The sequence below is a fragment of the Puma concolor genome, chromosome F2 (genome assembly GCF_028749965.1).
Source record: "Puma concolor isolate L17-30 chromosome F2, mPumCon1.1.hap2, whole genome shotgun sequence".
Taxonomy (NCBI): Eukaryota; Metazoa; Chordata; class Mammalia; order Carnivora; family Felidae; genus Puma; species Puma concolor.
In genome coordinates this window covers 6,533,600-6,552,594 of record NC_141684.1, presented here as the reverse complement: position 1 = coordinate 6,552,594, position 18,995 = coordinate 6,533,600, and the positions used below count along the sequence as shown (strand labels likewise).

Genomic DNA, 18,995 nt, shown 5'->3' with positions numbered 1-18,995 from the left:
GCCCCTGCCTCGGCTCCCCCTCTCCTCTCCCAGCAAGGGTAGAACTCTTTTCTTCCGTGTTTATACTTAGGAGCGCAACCCCGATTTCTTTTTTTTTTTGCTGCCCTCACTGTGCTGTGCCACTGAAGCGTGACTTCTCTGTAGTATGCTTACATCTTGACATTCTTCTCTAGAATGTGAGCTTTAAGAAAAGAGTACGATGCACGTCTTGTCATTAAGTGTTTACCTTCTTTCTACCGTAACATCTCACACGTTGTTGTTTGTCAGCAAGAGCTGAATTGAATGAATGAATGAACGAATAGGCAGATGGATAGTTGAATGTACAGATAGATAGATCTTTGTTATTTCCAGATATGTTCCAGCATTAGACCTCCTCTAAACTAGCTCTTTTTGATGACAAGGAACATCATTACCATTTTTATATTCTTGAAGAAGTTTTGACTGCCCGTCTTTCTCATTACAAGTTGTACTATTTCACTAATTTCCTTCTCATTTTCTTTCTGTAGATAATGCTATACTTATATGCGTTCTTTCATTCCTGATATTGGTAATATTTGACTTCTCTGTTCTTGTTTTACCATTCTAACTTGACCTTGGTCAATTGATTGATCTTTTGGAAAAGCCAGATTTTGGTTTTCTTTATTATTTGTCTGCTTTCTATTCATTAATCTCCATACTTAAATTTATTGTATTTTTTTTTTCTTTCTGCATTCCGGGATCTGTGATGAATTGTGTGAGTGTAAGAGATATAAATATGATGGAAGACTGTGGTCTAGTGCAAAAAGCACTTGTGTAGCCTCTGGGAAAAAGTGAACCCCCACTGCCATTTCCCCACATGTACTCTGTACAGAAATTAGTGCAGTAACACTGGGAAAAACATGTAAACTTTCTTACCTTATAACTTAAAAAAAATTTTTTAATGTTGATTTACACTTTTGAGAGAGAGAGAGAGAGAGAGAGAGAGAGAGACAGAGCAGGAGCAGGGAGGGGCAGATAGAGGGGGAGACACAGAATCCGAAGCAGGACCCCTGCTCTGAGATGTTATCACAGAGCCCGACACGGGGCTCGAACTCACAAACTGTGAGACCATGACCGGAGCCGAAGTCGGACGCTTAACTGACTGAGCCACCCGGGTGCCTCTTTCCTACATTATTTCTTTACCTGCAGGATGAAAAATGCTCTGAACAGATTGTGAGCAGCTCAGTAGTGTGTGTTCAGGTAAATGTTTCCGAAAGATATGTCACTTGACATACACACATGGCATGCAAACCATCAAAATTCATTATTTTCACCCATGTGGGATAGATTGGTCCGTATTCATCTCTGCAAAAAGTACTTGTTGCTAGATTCAATATCTATGGACTATCATCTTTATGAATTCTGGAATCATTCAGTCAATTATAGATACAGGTTGACACGATCCAAGAAAAACTTAAGACACCTGGAGGGAATGAGGAATTGGGTCACATTTGTCTTCACATCATCTAGCAGCTTGAGGGAAATGTGGGTCAACTGATCACCTAATGAGAGTCTTCTAGTCAGTCATGCATATGCCAGAGAACAACACCTCCATTCACCTCTCCTTGAATGGAGGTGTTGTGCACCTGATGCTAATATTGCACTATATGTTAACTAACTTTAATTTAAACGAAACCTTAACGAGTAAAAAAGAAAAACGCATAGAGTTTATTTGAACTGAAGCCCATAAAGATGACTGTAGGGATGGGGCCAGTATGGTTCCTCCTCATCTACCACCTTCTAAAGTGGCCAACTGGTGGTCACGGCAGAAGGATGGGGCAGGTTTGCTCCCGTGGTTCTTCACCCGGCGGAGGTGGCTAGAGTCGGGGAGGACTCCCCTCTGATGGAACCAACAGGTCGGAGTCCAGAGCCCTGGTGCCTGCCACAGGGCACACTCCTCTGAGACACGTGGCACTGCAGAATTGTACAGTATTGAGTTGTCCTGAGCAGAAAGAGGCCAAGAAGGAAGTCTGAGAGGTCAGGAATCAGAATGCAGGCGAAATGGAGAGATGTGGTTCTGACAGTCGGGCAAGAGACCAAGTGTTTGCAAGCTGGGAAAGATATAAAAAGAGAAGCGCGATATAACCATAGTGGTGGGGGTGAGGGTGGCATAGTGACCCAGTGTTGAGCGTGGGAGTTGGAACTGTTTTTGTAAGTCAGCAACTCAGGCACCCACAAGCGAACTGGCCTACTTTGAAGAAAATAAATAAATAAACGAAGCATGGGAGCCAAATCAGAGCCTTTATAATCTGCCCCTAATCTTGTCATCTCCAGCCCTGTCTCTGTGTGCATCATCCTTCCCGTCCTCCGTGGACAGCAACCTCACCAGATCATTGCACCTTGTCCTCACGAGGCACACACTTCTGTGTCTTTGCCCCTTTGTGTTCTCTTTCCCCTCTTCACAGACTACCTCGTCTCCTCTTTCTGGCTTGCAGAACTCCTACTTATGGTCCAAGTGTTGGCTAAATACAACCTCCACCGTGAAGCCATCCGTGCCCTTTTCCAGGCAAAGTTGGTTCCCGTTGCGTCTGTGTTCCTGCTACGGGCCAGGTAGCCTGGCGCGGTGGCTTCAGAAAACACAAACTTCCTTTTCACATCCCCAACTAGAGAACTGGAACAGACCTTTGAACTTGCCTACAATTCTTCTTAATCGCCAGCACCCGCCCCAGCCCCAAGACAGACACCTGCCAGAATGACCTTTTTAACCACCCCCCTTCCATCATACCGCCTTTCCATATGCACGGTCTCAATAGTGCTTGTGAAAATAAGCACCCGGAGAGTTTCAGGGCACATCCAAGGCTTTTCATGCACATGGAGCTCAGAGAAGCTAAGTGACTTGACCGAGGTCAGAGAGCAATAAACGGCAGAGAGAATGTCGGAACTCAGATCTGCCTGAATGGAAAGGGCTGACCCACACGGCCCCTCTGTTCCACGCAGGATGTGCCTCCTGTGTTCTTGCCTCTGAACCAGCCAGGCACGGGGCCACTTGTGGAAATAAATGTTATATAAGCAACTAACATATTGCTTATGCACAATATGTCTTTGCAGCCTGAGCTTATTTTAAGCCAGCCACGGGAATGTGTGTTGGTGAGCACATAGCTGAGCTAACAGATGGGCGTGGGCACCTTTGTCACTCACAAATATAGCACTTTGGCCACTTGCGGAGAAGACTCAAGTGTTGAAATGTACAGCTTATCGTTCTTTCCCATTCCTCCTTTTGCAACCTTTTGTGCCTCCGACGTGCACTCTGTCCCTTCCTCTCAATTGCTCTGTCACACACACATGCGTACACACACACACACACACACACACACACACACACACTTAACAAGTTTTCTTGCCCATGCAAGAGAGATGCATAGAGCCACGTTTTTGCAATTCAGACACACGTGTGTTTCCTGCAGCTAAGGTGGCACTGACTTGATTCTTGCTTCTGTTCTTTTCTACTGACCCTACAGTTGAAGGTTCAGTTTTCCGGGCACCTGCGTGGCTCAGTCGGTTAAGCGTCCGACTTCGGCTCAGGTCATGATGTCGTGGTTCACGTGTTCAAGCTCCGCGTCGGGCTCTGTGCTGAGAGCTCGGAGCCTGGAGGCTGCTTCTGATTCTGTGTCTCCCTCTCTCTCTGTGCCCCTCCCTGCTCATGCTCTGCCTGTCTCTCAAAAATAAATAAACATTAAAAAAAAAGGTTCCGTTTTCAAGACAGGCCTCTCTCTAGAGCATCTCTCTGTGGACATTGATAAGGAATCCAAAGCCTGGAAATGAGATACTTCTGTTTGCCCCTGTGGCACTCTGCGTTTACCTTTGCCCCAGTACGAAAAGTAGTACACTATAATTTATCTGTTTGTGTCTCTCTCCTTACCCAGAGCGTGAATTTCTCCAGGTTTGACATTTTTCAATTATCACCCGCGTTCCTGTTCCACATTACAGTGTCTGGCACTTTCAAGTCACATTTAAAACACGTGGCAAAAGAACATTCTTAGTTGGAGTCGTTGATGGTTCTTGGCCGCAGGTGGATGTGAAGGCTCCTCCTGTGAGGGTGACATCGTGCCAGATGAGTTAAATCTCCTAAGTCGAAGTAGAGCAAGGATCAAAGGCAAGAGGTTCTGGGCAATCTAAATCCATGCTAACATCGGGAAGAACTTCCCTGTAGAACATACTTCAAAAGGAGGTTAAATGTGGTCTAAGGAAATGAACACCACCTCACTGGGGATCTCAAGCAGACAGAGAATGGCATCTTGTCTGGGACGCTCTGAGCAGAGTCAAGCATCAAAAGCGGTAAATTCAGATAATCCTTAAAGGTCCAGTTATCTTTGCGCATCGGGTAAAAAAAAAATATGTATGTAATGTAAATTATATATATAGCGTTACATAAATACATTACATAAATATACTATAATCTAGGAAGTACTGCGTGCACAATGCTGGCCTTGACTTTTTCTGTCCTTCTAAGCACCTGTTTCCTTTGTTGTTGGTCTCCCATCTAGGATGTTAGTTCCACAGAGACTTTGTTTTCCTCTCTGCTGCTTCCCAGTGTTGAGAAGTGGGCCCCCTACCGATTGGCCAGGCATATGAATGAATACGTAGGGCACTGCATCAGAACTACTCTGAAGAGGGTAGGAATTACTTTACTTCCGTAGTTTTCAAAACCCTGTGTTTGGTAGATTCTTCTCTTCTCTTCTCTTCTCTTCTCTTCTCTTCTCTTCTCTTCTCTTCTCTTCTCGTTTCTCTTCTCTTATTTTAAGAGAGAGAGAGAGATAGTGAAAGTTGGGGAGGGGTAAACAGAGACAGCGGGACAGAATCCCAACCAGGTTCCACCCTCAGCAAGGAGCCCCACGCAGGACTCGAACTCACAACTGTGAGATCATGACCTCAACCAAAATCAAGAGTCAGAGATGTGGGGCACCTGGGTGGCTCAATCAGTTAGGTGTCTGGCTTTGGCTCAAGTCATGATCTGCTAGTCCACGAGTTTGAGCCCCATGTCAGGCTCTGTGCTGACAGCTTGGAGCTCTGAGCCTGAAGCCTGCTTCAGATTCTTTGTCTCCCCCTCTCTCTACCCTGCTCCCACTAGCTCTCTCTCTCTCTCTCTCTCTCTCACTCTCAAAAATAAATAAATGTGTAAAAAAATGTTGGACACCTACCCAACTGAGCCACCCAGGTGCCCCAGTACATTCTCATTTTAAAAATGAGGCAGTGGAGGCTGACTCATCTAAGTATATACGGCCAGTGAGTAGGGTTCCTGCCCGCAGCCTTTCTGGCTCCTTTATATACCCTCGTCTTTTGCCACTCAGGGTCTCAGCAGCTGCAGCCTTCTTAGTGATGCACCTAAGAAGAGCACCCAGCACCCCAATATCCAAAGCTTGAGCACGTGACATTGAGGAGGGAAAAGTGCATTTCCTGAGGTCTGTAATGGTACCGTATGTGCTTGAATTTTATCTACTGCTGGAACCTGTGGGTCATTTCCTCTCGGATATTTTTCTTTTAAGTGGGAACATGGATTGCCGGAGATGTTTCTATTGATGGAAAGAGTCTGGCACGAGTATTGAGCGCTAATGGCTTCGGGTCATTTGAGCCCCAAGGGCAGGGTCTATTGACATCCTTGAGGGAATGGCTCATATACACAACAGACCTGGTGAATGTCTCCTGCTCACTAAGACCACGGCAATCCCAGATACCGGCCCCAGGGAAGTGATATTCATACAGCTACTTATTCACTCAAAAAGTGTTCAGAGGCCTTATTATATTTTCCGTGTATCAGGAATAACATGGGATGTAACTATGGGCACACAGCATATTGGGATCTCAGCAATGAAGACCAGACCGAGGAGATGAATTTTATTTGGAGAATTTAGGGGGCTGTTAATGAAGCTTTTCTGCAGGAGCAACCCTCCACGTTCATTGGAGCATGGAACTCTGGGATCCTTCATCTACCTTTCAATATTGATTAAGCACCTATGGTCCCCACAGAAGATGCTGTGGTTAAGAATGTAAACTCTGGAGCACACTGCCTAGACTAATGTCCCTTCTCTGTCACTTCTTAGCAATAGAAACTCGGGCAATTTCCTTAGCCTCACTGAGCCTTATTTCCTTCCTTTGTAAAATTAGGATTAAAAAAAGAAGAATATTTGCGAGAATATCAAAGTGCAGTGAATTGAACGTTAACTATTCCTATTCACTAATCACGGAGTGAGTCACTGGGCGGGGGTAGAGGAAAAAAAAGAATTAGGTTTTTGAAGACTGACAATAAAATGTAAGGCAGCAGGAGGCAACATCCTCATTCATCTAAAAGCCATTTCATTTATCAGAAGATTTCAGATAGTGTCTGAGAGCAAATGGGGAAATGATCTAGAGACTCACATTTGCTCCTCTCCCCCTGCTATTGTTTACCATGATAGGTCCTTGGAGTCCTGTTGAATATATAGTTTGGTGCGTTTTTTACACTTAACACTAGGAGACTACAGAGTTTCATGTCCTTAACATGTTTTTCCTCATGGGTTCGAGGTCAAGTGCACAAAAATGAATTAGTTACAATCCTTGATACATGACACTTCCTTTACGGGTCCAGTCAAGGTCTTTTTTTCTTCATTCTCTGTGAATAGTAAACACCATTAAAAGCTTTCTGCCCAACTTAATACCAAGGTAAAAATGTAGATGCCTCTATGTGATGTTTCTTCATCCTCTGTGCCTCCTGCCCCCATCCAGCAGAACCACTGTTCCAAATTACGTGCACACGATTCCCTTGCTTCGCCTTTTTCGTCATCTATATGTATTCCAAAACAAAGTACGTTTGGCATTGGGCTATTTCTCCATCATTATTTTGAAAAGGCCTTAATGCTGTCTGTTTGGGACCCACCTTTTTATTGAAAGCGATGCATCTATGTTTTGTTCACACTATCGTCGGAGCTGCGGCTTGTTAATTTCAAGTTTTAACACTATCTTGACTATACATTACGTCATGTATCCATTCTTGTGTCAATGAGAATTTGAGATATTTCCAGACTTTTTAGTATTTTTTAGACGCTCTCTGGATACGCAACCTCCTGACCAAGGGATTTTTCACTTCTCAACTTTTACTATGTGAATGGCCGAGGGATGATGTCTCACGATCGTTATTTGTCTTTCCCTGAATACCAACTCAGAGGAAGATACCCTTATACGTTTATATGCATCTTCTGGCCAACAACCATATATTGAGTGACTTTCTCAGAATCACAGAACCACCAGGCTGGTATTCAAGGCAAAATCATTCAGGTTTTCAAAGCTAGCCCTTCCGTGCAGTCAGCCACAGTGATGTCAACACTAGAGCAGATACCGTTAGTCTTGACGTGGCCTTTCGGCTCTGAGAGTTCTTTGAACTTCTTGGTCAGTTCATTGACAGGAGATGTCCGCTATCCTAATGAGATATTTAGAAACAGTCGTCCAAGATTCTTCGGAAAGGAAAAAGAGATCTTTGAAAAACTTTACAGGATTAACAACTGAGAAAAAAAAAAGTCAAACTTCCTTTCGTGTCATCATATCGTATCAGAGTTGGAAGAAAACTAGACACGTGTGTGGCCTCTCCCAGCCGTCTGCTCGGCTACTTTATTTTACAGCCAAGAAAACTGGGAGACATACTTCCAGGTGACTTCCTCGGGGTTCCAGTATGCCAGTGGAAGACTTGCAACCAGCAATTGGTGTGCATATATTTCAGTTATCCGTTGCTCTGGGAAAAACCACCCCAAATTTCAATGACTTTAAACCATGCTTATTTTGTTTACACATAATTCTGTAGGTTTTCCGTGTAGGCTGTGTAGGTGGAGGCTGGGCTCAATCAGGTGTTTCTCACCTTGTACTGGACTCACTTGGAGGGACTTTGGTGGTCTCCGTCAGCTCACGGCGGGTTGATCTAGTGGTCCTCAGCTGGAATGGCTGGCCTCAGTTCTTTGTGCTCCTGCCTTCCTTAGACCAGTCGGGGCTTCCCCTGGTAGCAAAAGAGATCCTGGTGGTAGAGAAGATAACATCCAGTCTGCAAGCACATGTCACACCTCTGCTTCTTCACATTTGCTAGGGGTGCTATTGGCCAAATTACATCACAGGGTCAAGGCCATGTTTTTTTTTTTCAACGTTTATTTATTTTTGGGACAGAGAGAGACAGAGCATGAACGGGGGAGGGGCAGAGAGAGGGGGAGACACAGAATCGGAAACAGGCTCCAGGCTCTGAGCCATCAGCCCAGAGCCTGACGCGGGGCTCGAACTCCCGGACCGCGAGATCGTGACCTGGCTGAAGTCGGACGCTTAACCGACTGCGCCACCCAGGCGCCCCTCAAGGCCAGGTTTAAGGGAGGGAGGGATGCACCTTGACTCGTGATGAAAGCAACAATAACATGACAATTGTTTTTTTCACAATGCAAGTTAATTGTTTCAATTAATTGAACTCATAGCCGAGAACAGTTTTAGGTTTATGGAAAACTGAAACAGGAAGTACAGAAATGCCCCCACATACTCACTGTCCCCCATCCTCTGCCCACAGTTTCCCCTGTTGTTAATATCGCGTATCTGTGTGGTACCTTTGTTACAGTTGATGTGCCGATAGTGATACGCTGTTAATAGAGTCCATCGTTCCCAGCAGGACTCACTGTGTCCTTGTGTCTTTGTGACTTTGTTAAATGTGTAATGCCATGTATCTACCATTGAACTAATATGCAGAATAGTCTCCCTACCCTCCAAATCCCCTGTACCACCTGTTTCTTCTTCTTTTGACCCTCACCCTCAGCCCCAGCAACCAACAACCTCCTTACCATTTGCCTTTTCCCTCCCACATGTCACATAAGTGGATAGCCATGCCATATATAATCTTTTCAAACAGGTTTATTTTATTTAACCAGATTTTAAGGTTCCTCCCTGACCTTTTTTTCCCCTGAGATTTTATTTAAATCAAATTACTTCACATATAATGCAGTATTGGGTTCAGGAGTAGAATTTAGTGATTCACCACTTACATATAACACCCAGTGCTCATCCCAACAAGTGCCCTCCTCAATGCCCATCGCCCGTTTAGCCCATCCCCCACCCACCTGCTCTCCAGAGCCCTCAGTTTGTTCTCTGTATTTAAGAGTCTCTTATGGTTTGTCTCCCTGACTCTCCATGAGTGAATAGCTCATTTCTTTCTATCACTGAATCGTACCATCGTATCCATTGTGCCATCGCCTATTTACCCATTCACATATCGATGTACGTCTTGATCGTATCCAACTTTTGACAGTGAGGAATAATGCTGATGAAAACGTTCCTGAACAGATCTTTATGTGGACATACCCTTCCAGCTTTTGGGGGTAAATACCTGGGAGCACGATTGCTGGATTGTAGAGTAAGAGTAGGTCTACTTTGTATGAAACTGCCAAACTGCCTTCCAGAGAATCATTTGCGTTTCGATCAACAATGAGTGAGAGTTCCTGTTGCTCTAAGCCCTCAGTGTTGCCAGTGTTCTAGATTTTAGCCATTTCCGTAGGTGTCTGGTCGTATGTTGTTGTTATTTTAATTTGTAATTCCTTCATAGCACATGATCTTGAGCATCTTTTCATGTTTGTTTGGCACCAGAGTCAATCTACAGATCAAGCTGGGCAGAAATGGTATCTTGACATAAAGGAATGGGGGAAACATACAACCTTTTCTCTCTCTCTCTTTTTTTTTTTTTTTGCAATCTACAACACAGAACCACATTTTCAGCAATAGTGTACCTCTTCTTTTTAAAAAAAAAATTTTTTTATACATGTATTTATTTTTGATAGAGAGAGACAGAGCACAAGTTGGGGAGGGGCAGAGAGAGAAGGAGACACAGAATCCAAAGCAGGCTCCAGGTTCTGAGCCATCAGCACAGAGCCCGACGCAGGGCTCGAACCCACAGAATGCGAGATTGTGACCTGAGCTGAAGTCGGACACTTAACCGACTGAGCCACCCAGGCGCCCCCAGTGTATCTCTTCTTATAGTACACCAGCTATATGCAGTTTATATACAGAAAACTTCCTGACATCACTTCTTAGGTATGAGCCAGGAAGTGGCACTTATTATTTTACATATTATTTTCCTCAAACATCTAGAGTTGGGCATTAAGATCGTCACTTCAGAGCAATATAAATCGAGATTTAAATGGATGGGCTGTGGCTAGCACTCTTTGCTCCTGGAGTTGCCCTGTTCTGATCCCTGGATTCAGGTCCCATCTCCCGAGCAGCTGTGCCAAAGATCTTACAGCTTTGACCAACAGGAAGCCCTAGAAATGCACTGAGAGGTAGGAGAAAAGCAAAGCAAGGGCCTTTCTCTCTTCCTCTTTCAGCCTCAGGCTGTATGTCTTAGGGCTGCTGTGTCTGATGTGAAGGGTCATCTCTCAGCACACAGGTCCCCCTTGCTTTCTTATGGCCCAGACCCTGGTGACAACACCCTCTTCCTTGGTGCCACCAAGAGATGATGGAGGCTCCCTGCCTGGTAATATCTCACTTTCCTTCCCCTCCACTGCTTGGCCTCCCCTCTTCATCTCTTTCATCACCTGTGAATCCAATTCCCCATGCGAAACCCATCTACATTATTTATGGCTAATATTTTATTTTCTTTGGTTGGACTCTGATTCATACAGCAGCCTTCCCAAATTTCCATAGATTTTTCGAGGTAAAGATAAAATACAGGCCCAGATTGAATTCCCAAGCCTCCCATTGCATGCTGCCTCTCATGTGAAATATTTATGTATAATGTGGAATAAAACTTCTAAAAAATAATTGATGCCCTCAGAAAGATTTGAACACATACTGCCTCTATAAAACGAGAACAGTATCATCTGAAATAAAAATAAACATCAATTTGATTCACCAGTTTAGAGACAAATTCAAAGAAAGCCCCCAGGAAGTAAAACAAAAAGTCAAAGCTCTGGATATTTGGAGAGGAAACATTTACAGACTATCTGGAAAGATTTTTAAAATCATGTGATATATGGGGGCGCCTGGGTGGCTCAGTCAGTTGAGCGTCCACTTCGGCTCAGGCCATGATCTCACAGTTCGTGAGTTCGAGCCCCACGTCCGGCTCTGTGCTGACAGCTTGGAGCCTGGAGCCTGCTCCGGGTTGTGTGTCTCCCTCTCTCTCTGCCCCTCCCCCACTTGCATTCTGTCTTTCTTTCAAAAATAAATAAACGTTAAAAAAAATCATGCAGTAATATGTACAGCTTTTACTAGTGAGGCCCTTGCCCATAAGTAACACTTATAAAATCTGCACAAAAGATTAAAACAACAACAAACGTTTTTGTAAGTCTCCCAAGGGGGGAAGAAATAAGAGCACTGTCTGCTGTACCAGGAGAGATTTGAAACTGTGTGTGTTTTTGTTTGCTTGTTTGTTTGTATTTTTGTCTCTCTCTCTGTCTGTTTTTTTGTTTTGTTTTGTTTTGTTTTGTTTTGTTTTGTTTTGTTTTTTTTGCAATGAGATGATTCCTCAGTCTCCACAAACTGTTCGAATGGTAGAAAGTCAGGCTTTGTGGTGTCAACGTCAAAAATTAGAAGCAGGAAGGACAGATGATAAAAGATGAGAGAAAGGGGCTACAGAAAGCGAGAGACATGAGAAATCCTAATGTAAACTCTGGCTTCTAAACTATGCATGAGAGGCCTTGGAAGATATCAAGGGGCCCCGTGAAGAGGCAGAAGGTGGAACCGGAAAGAACCCAGAAGAGCTTCTAGCTCATGCCCAGAGAGAGACACTAGTGAGCTAACAAAGGGCAGACGCAATTTGCAGGAATTTTGCCGGGTGAGATAAGCCTAAAATAAAATGTGCAAAAAAGTACACTCTTTATAAGGCCATTCGTGGGATGTTCCACAGAACAGACGACACCGATGTATGGTGAACAAAAAACAGAAAGGTGTTTGGGACTCTGCAGGAGTGAAAATTGCCTGGGAAGAGGCATCGAGGAAATTCTTATGTCGTGAGACAGAGATAAGTTATACAGGGGTATGCGCTTGTTAAGATCATACACCTAATATTTGTGCTTTTCATTGTCTAAAGACTTCAAAAATTGCGTAAGATAGAAATATGCATAATAATAGAGCACTATATTTCAATACCTAGTCAATGTAGACACCATGCTAAGAAAACAGTATCAAAATTACCCAGTGCACAGGGCGCCTGGGTGGCTCAGTCGGTTAAGTGTCTGACTTCAGCTCAGGTCATGATCTCCCAGTCTGTGATTTCGAGCCCCGCGTCGGGCCCTGTGCTGACAGCTCGGAGCCTGGAGCCTGCTTCGGATTCTGTGTCTCCTTCTCTCTCTGCCCCGCCCCCCCGACCCCCCTCATGCCCTGTCTCTCTCACTCTCAAAAATGAATAAATGTGAAAAAAAATTAAAAATTACCTGGTTCAAATTAGAACACTTGAGTACAAGGGAAAAAAGAAAACTTAAGTGTCAATTATGAATCCCTGAAATGCCACCGGCCCAAAAAGGTTTATAGGATCAAATGTTAAAAACGCTTGTGTCTCACATACATTTATTACAAAAATTTTTTAAGGACAGAGAAAAAGATGTAAAGTTCTAGTCCACATTTTACAAGGCCTGCAAAAACTTCACTGTCCACACTGCAATAAAATGGCAGAAGGAGAAGGGCACCCAGCTGGCTCAGTCGGCTAAGCATCCAGCTCTCGGTTTCCGCTCAAGTCATGATCTCATGGTTTGAGCCCCATACTGGGCTCTGTGCGGACAGTCTGGAGTCTGCTTTGGATTCTCTCTCCCCCTTTCTGCCCCTCCCTGTTTCTCTCTTTTTCTCGAAATCAATAAACATTTTAAGAAATGGCAGAAAGAGAGAGAAATATAAGCCAACGTAACTTACACATTCAAACTCATAAATTCCAATTAAAAACCAGGGGCTTTCATGAGCTGAGTCTAGGGAGACTCAGAAACGCTACTAAATTGCAACAAATTAAAACAGTGACCAACATTTCAGAGAAAAGCATCAAGAAACGTTTAGATTATTTAGATTTTACTCTGACAAAGTGCAACTAAATTTTAAAATGTAGTTTGTTGAAAGTCATCACATTTAATCAAACCTCTGTTGTTATTGCTGTAATACACTTATTAGAAATATTAATATTAGAACTCAAGTTGTATGAGTTATTGGTGTTTTTATTGTCATTTTCCTAAAGTCACGACACAACAGAATTCCCCTGTTTTCTGTTTACTCCGTATTGGCTTCCTGCATATTATCATCGAAGGAAGGATATTTTTGCCACTTTTGAGAGTTTCAACATCTTTTCCAACAACTTTTTAATCTTTTGATATTAAAGTACATATCTCACATTCATTATTTCTCCTCTTAATTTTTTTTTAATCTAGTTGAAATGATGAAATTTTTTTCAATTGTTTTCATGTGATATCCCTGGCTAGTGTTTCCAAAATTACTACTCTCCCCACCTTTAAACACTGTCCTTTTAGTTTGTTTTTTATTTGCTCTTGCAGATCTTGAGAACATTCATCACTAACTGGCACTTTAATTTTATAATTCGTTCATTGTCTGCGTCTCCCGATAGAATATGATCTGTAAATGATGCAGGGATTTTACTCATTTGGCTGAGCTGTTATATCCCAACAGACAATAGAATTCCTGACATATAACCATCGATTTATGAATATTTATTCAATGAGTTAATGGTTTGCACATACTTCCAATGCTTTTATTAACTCCTAGATGTCTACATCTTCTGGAATAGCTGTCATTTTGTCTTGCAATCTGTTTATGTTGTATTTATCAGATGACTAGAATCTCTGACGATCGGCTAGAGATAGACCAAGGCTCACTATATAGCCATGATTGACGCTCAGTGCTAAGTAGAGAGGAATGTTTGAGTGGGGATTAATAGAATTCATCAGACCCCTAGAGTACTTTCTTTTCCTTTTGGTTCTTTCTAGGCAATCTCAAATGCTGACTCCCATTAGGAATACTTAGATAACGAGCATCCCTGCATTAATAACACAGCTCAGCAATACGTTTAAAAAAAAAAAAACAGTAAAAGGCCAAGCTTAAAAATATATTTTAATTCTAAAAATGCAAGGAAGCTTCAATAATAGAAACTACTCCATCTCCTTAAAATATTATGACAGAAAAGGAAAATATGCTCATCTAACTAGTTAAAAAAATACCTGAGTAAATGAAGAAATCTACTTCGTTCAAGGATGACAAGAATCAATACTGTAAAGACCATCTTCCTCCCCAAATTGATCTATACATCTAAAGCAATCCTAATCACATCCCAATAGCATTTTTCATGGGCTTTGACAAAGTGTTCCTAAAATTAATATGGAAGAGAAAATGTAGAAGAATGCAAGAAGCTAACTAATATTTCCATTAAAAATGAGATTAGTTTGATCAGAAATAAAAAAATATATATATATGTAAAGTTTAACTAATTAAAGGAAAGTGATATTAATGCAAACTGCACACAGACTGGTCATTAGAACCCAAGGGAGAGTCCATAAATAAAATAAATTTGCATGCATTTGGAAAGTCAGTGAAGAGCTGGAATTTAAGAGGGAGAGAGCGCTTCTACAACCCTCATGGGCACAGCCCCTATTGACGTCCGTGTGGATGGTGCCCCCTAGCGAGATGGACCGTGCATTACATGCAGGTGGTGCAAGGAAGTTCTGCCTTTCCCATCCTGAAGGAGCAAGTTAATCAATGTGTTGTTTGGGGTCATTTGGTCATGGATTTGGAGAACAAATGAAGTTGAACAACACGTGAAATATCTACACAAATAAATGATTAAAGAATACTGCTTTTAAAAAGAACTTCAAAAGTGTTATAAGAAACTATATGAGCACATGATTATAATATCAGTATAAGGAGTTTTCTTTCCAAAGACACAGAAAGTAAAATCGATGCAGGAAAAGATTGAAAACTTTAACTGAATCAACCGTAACTTCATTTGTATTAAAAACAGCTTCATAGGGGCGCCTGGGTGGCGCAGTCGTTTGGGTGTCCGACTTCGGCTCAGGTCACGATCTCGCGGTTCGTGGGTTCGAGCCCCGCGTCGGGCTCTGGGCTGATGGCTCAGAGCCTGGAGCCTGTTTCCGATTCTGTGTCTCCCTCTCTCTCTGCCCCTCCCCCATTCATGCTCTGTCTCTCTCTGTCCCAAAAATAAATAAACGTTGAAAAAAAAAAAGAAAAAAAAAAAAAACAGCTTCATACACAACTGTTAAAAAACAAGGAAAATGCTGAGGAAAAATATATGCTGAATTGTCCAAAATATGTATCGAATACCTCCAAATAAATTTGAAAAACATAATTTTTAAAAGTTCTACAACTTAGTACCTGGGTGGCTCAGTCGGTTAAGCATCTGACTTTGGCTCAGGTCATGCTCTCGCAGTTTGTGAGTTCGAGCCCCGCGTCGGGCTCTGTGCTGACAGCTCGGAGCCTGGAGCCTCCCTCTCTCTCTGCCCCTCCCCTGCTCCTGCCCTCTCTCTCAAAAAATAAACACTAAAAACTTTTTTAAAAAAGAAGACAGGTGTTACTACTTAAACAAAGATAAAAGTAACATTCAACATTGGGCGCCTAGGTGGCAGTTGAGCGTCTGACTTCGGCTCAGGTCATGACCTCGCAGTTTGTGAGTTCGAGCCCCGCGTGGGGCTCTGTGCTGACAGCTCGGAGCCTGGATACCGCGTCGGATTCTGTGTCTCCTTCTCTCTCTGCCCCTCCCCCACTTGTGCTCTGTCTCTATCAAAAATAAATGAAATATTTAAAAAACGTTAAAGTTCCACAACTTAAACGTTCTTCCAAGAAGACTAGATACAAATTACAAATACAATAAAAAAGATAACCTAGCTACTAAGAAAGAAAATCAAACCTGTGTGGTACTTTTTTTACAGAATAGATTGGCAGTTTTTAAAATACCGAATCATATTAGTTGGCAAGCGGAAGGAATCATGATCTATGCCGTCATAAAATGCTACAGGGATTGAAATTGGATAAAGTTTTATTTTACATTTCCATTAAACTGGAAGTTTTAAATTAACTATAATTAATCCATATGACCAAAAAATTAGAGAAAGCGAATCATAACTCTGCACTAACCAGAAACATTTTCCAATCTTCAATCTACTTGAAAGCAAAATTCAGAAAGTCATTTTATATTGTACAATGAAAATGAAGTACAAACATCCATGAAACGTGTATGTTTATACACACTCATATATATAGGTAATATGTATGTAATATGTAATATCTCTCCCACACATCAAATCTCCATCCTTGCTTTCGTAGGTCAAAGCATACAAGAGCAAAGGGACATTCATCATATCGAAATAATTTCCCAGAAACGTCCTCAATTTAAAATATATAAAATTGTAAAATAATATGAATTACATTATGTGATTACTGTGGGAAATATCTTTTAAGTTAATTTACTTTGTTACTTCCAAGTTTGATATTTTTCTTTCTTCAGGGACTTATATTTCAAATCGATTTAATTTGTCGCTCATACTTTCTCTACATTGCGCCAGGCAGAGTGAGCCAGAGTGCAGACAGGGTATCAAGATGCCTCTGAAAAGAATGAAATCTTGCCATTTGCAACAACGTGGATGGAACTGGAGGCCATTTTGCTAAATGAAGTAAGTCAGTCAGAGAAAGACGGATATCATATAATCTCACTCGTGTGGAATTTGAGAAACTTAACAGATGACCATGGGGGAAGGGAAGGAAAAATAAGATACAGAGAGGGAGGCGAACCATAAGAGACTCTTAAATACAGAGAACAAACTGAGGGTTGATGGGCGTGGGAGGGTGGGGGGAGGGGAGATGGGTGATGGGCACTGAGGAGGGCACTTGTCAGGATGAGCACTGGGTGTTGTATTTAAGTGGCGATCATGGGAATCTACTCCTGAAGCCAAGACTACACTCTAAGTTAGCTAACTTCATACAAAAAACATGCTTCTGAGTTGGTATTTCTATTTTGTCTGGAAAGGAGAGCCATGGGCCCATCTCGTCCTCACCAATAGCTTGATAATCATGCCTCCAGCCCCCTGCCTTTGCTTTGCACACTGCATTGTCCCGTCCAGGGCTAAGAAGCCTCATGAATTAAGCAGTTATTAAGAGAATTTTATATTGCTTTTTATATTTATTTTATAAATTTGATCCAAGCCTTTGTGAGTAATGTATATTCTGTGCTTAAAGGGAAATATATTATTTACATTGAATACCTCACACACGGTCTTCAAATACCTCTGAAACGCATTGTAGCATCTGCCTTTTAGCATGTGGTTCTTGACATGAAATAAAATATTAACGCTCTATATTTTATACTGTAAATAATTGATGTTGTTGTCCCACGGGCTCTGAGTGATATCAACCTTCCAACGTACGGCCCTTCTTCAGATCAAGCCAGATCTCTTCTCCGCTTCGAAGTTGAGAAGGTTTCAGAGGAGAGCAAAACAAAGGAGAAAGGGTGATTAAAGGTGTGTGTGTACGTGAGTGTCAGTGTTCTGTTGCAGATGCGTGTGGAGCTGGCTGCCAGATTTGCTTGAAACTTCTCGGGATGTTGCGAACCCCGTCCGAATCGCTCCACAATATAGTGTCAACTTTTCTTTCCGGGGCCCCTTGCTTCAGTCACAAGACTTCAGAAAGGATGAACATATTTTCTAGACGAGGATCCTGGCTGAACCACATTTTTTCTCTCAGGTCAAGCACGGATTCTGTCAAGAGTGCCTTATTTTGCTCGGTTTTATACATCTAATGTTTGGCTTATAGGATGGGGGGAGGGGCGTGAAAGAAGAGGAACATGAAGCCCCCGTCAGGCAGGAGAGAGGGCACATGCCTCATATTTTTTGCAGCAAAATTCTAGTTAGTCAGAATCCAAGGAAAACCATTTATGACTTGTTAGCCAACTTTTTAATAATTTCAAAAGCTCAAATAGGAAGAAAATATTCCCACGCTGCTTGCTACACAGCTCTCTCTGCCATCACACATACCCTCACATCACTACCCAGCATGATATAGTCACACGCACATACACAGACACCACCTCCCGCTGACACCCACACACTTAAATGCCACAAAGACTCCTTCTCCCAGACATGCATTGCCTCTTACCCGTCACCGTGATGTTGTGACGTAGAATAAGGAATATATATTTACTCTTCATCCCCATTTCCGGCACAGAGCTCCTATAATCCTTGAGAATTTTTCAATGATGAGAGCAACAAAGGTATCTCTTGTTACGTTCATAAGGTGATTGTTGGACCGCACTCATGAGTGGGAGCTGGTTGCCGGGGCAACACATCTTGTGATTAAAGTGTTGGAACTTTCAGTCCTGCGCCCTGACTTCTGGGGGAGGGGAGAGGAGCTGGAGGTTGAATCAGGTGCCCATGACCAACGATCTAATCCATCGTGCCTGTGTAACGAAGCCTCCACAGAAACCCAATAGGATAGAGTTTGGAAGGCTTCCAGGTTGTTGAACCCATGGAGCTGTGGAGAGAGTGGGGTGCCTGGAGAGGGCACAGAAGTCTGTGCCCTTGTCCCGTCCCTGGCCCTACACATTTCTTCCCTCTGGTTGTTCCCAAGTTATATCCATTTATAATACACTGGTGGTCTAGTAAGTAAAATATTTCTGTTGAGTTCTATCGCCATTCTAGCAAATGAGATGAACCTAAAGGAGGTGGGGTGGGTCATGGAAATCTCTGATTTATAGCCAGTCAGGAGTACAGGTAACAATCTGGATTTGCAACTGGCATGTGAAGGGTACAGAGCCCTTCACCAGTGGGGTCTGATGTTGTCCCGATAGACGGCGCCAGAATGGAGTTGAATTGTAGGACATCCAGCTCGTGTTGCAGAGAACTGCCCTTTGTTGGTGGTGGAACCCCCCGTGTTGCATCCGGGTCCAGGAACCCTCAAATAAACACACTGACATGTAGGCATATATCTGCAAATCTGTCAAACCACGACAGCTGCCGTGGAGCCTGGATACAGAGTTTGCAAACCTGACCACCGCCCTGCAC

The 18,995-nt window shown here is 42.8% G+C and overlaps 1 long non-coding RNA gene across 1 annotated transcript; it reads right to left on the bottom strand.

Moving 5' to 3' along the window:
- Window positions 1-6,288: 6,288 nt before the first annotated feature.
- LOC147571802 (uncharacterized) lies at window positions 6,289-18,248 on the bottom strand. Its single transcript, XR_015246701.1, has 2 exons — window positions 18,091-18,248; window positions 6,289-7,993 (listed from the first exon to the last, which is right to left on the bottom strand). It is a non-coding gene; the product is annotated as an uncharacterized LOC147571802 (long non-coding RNA).
- Window positions 18,249-18,995: the final 747 nt, after the last annotated feature.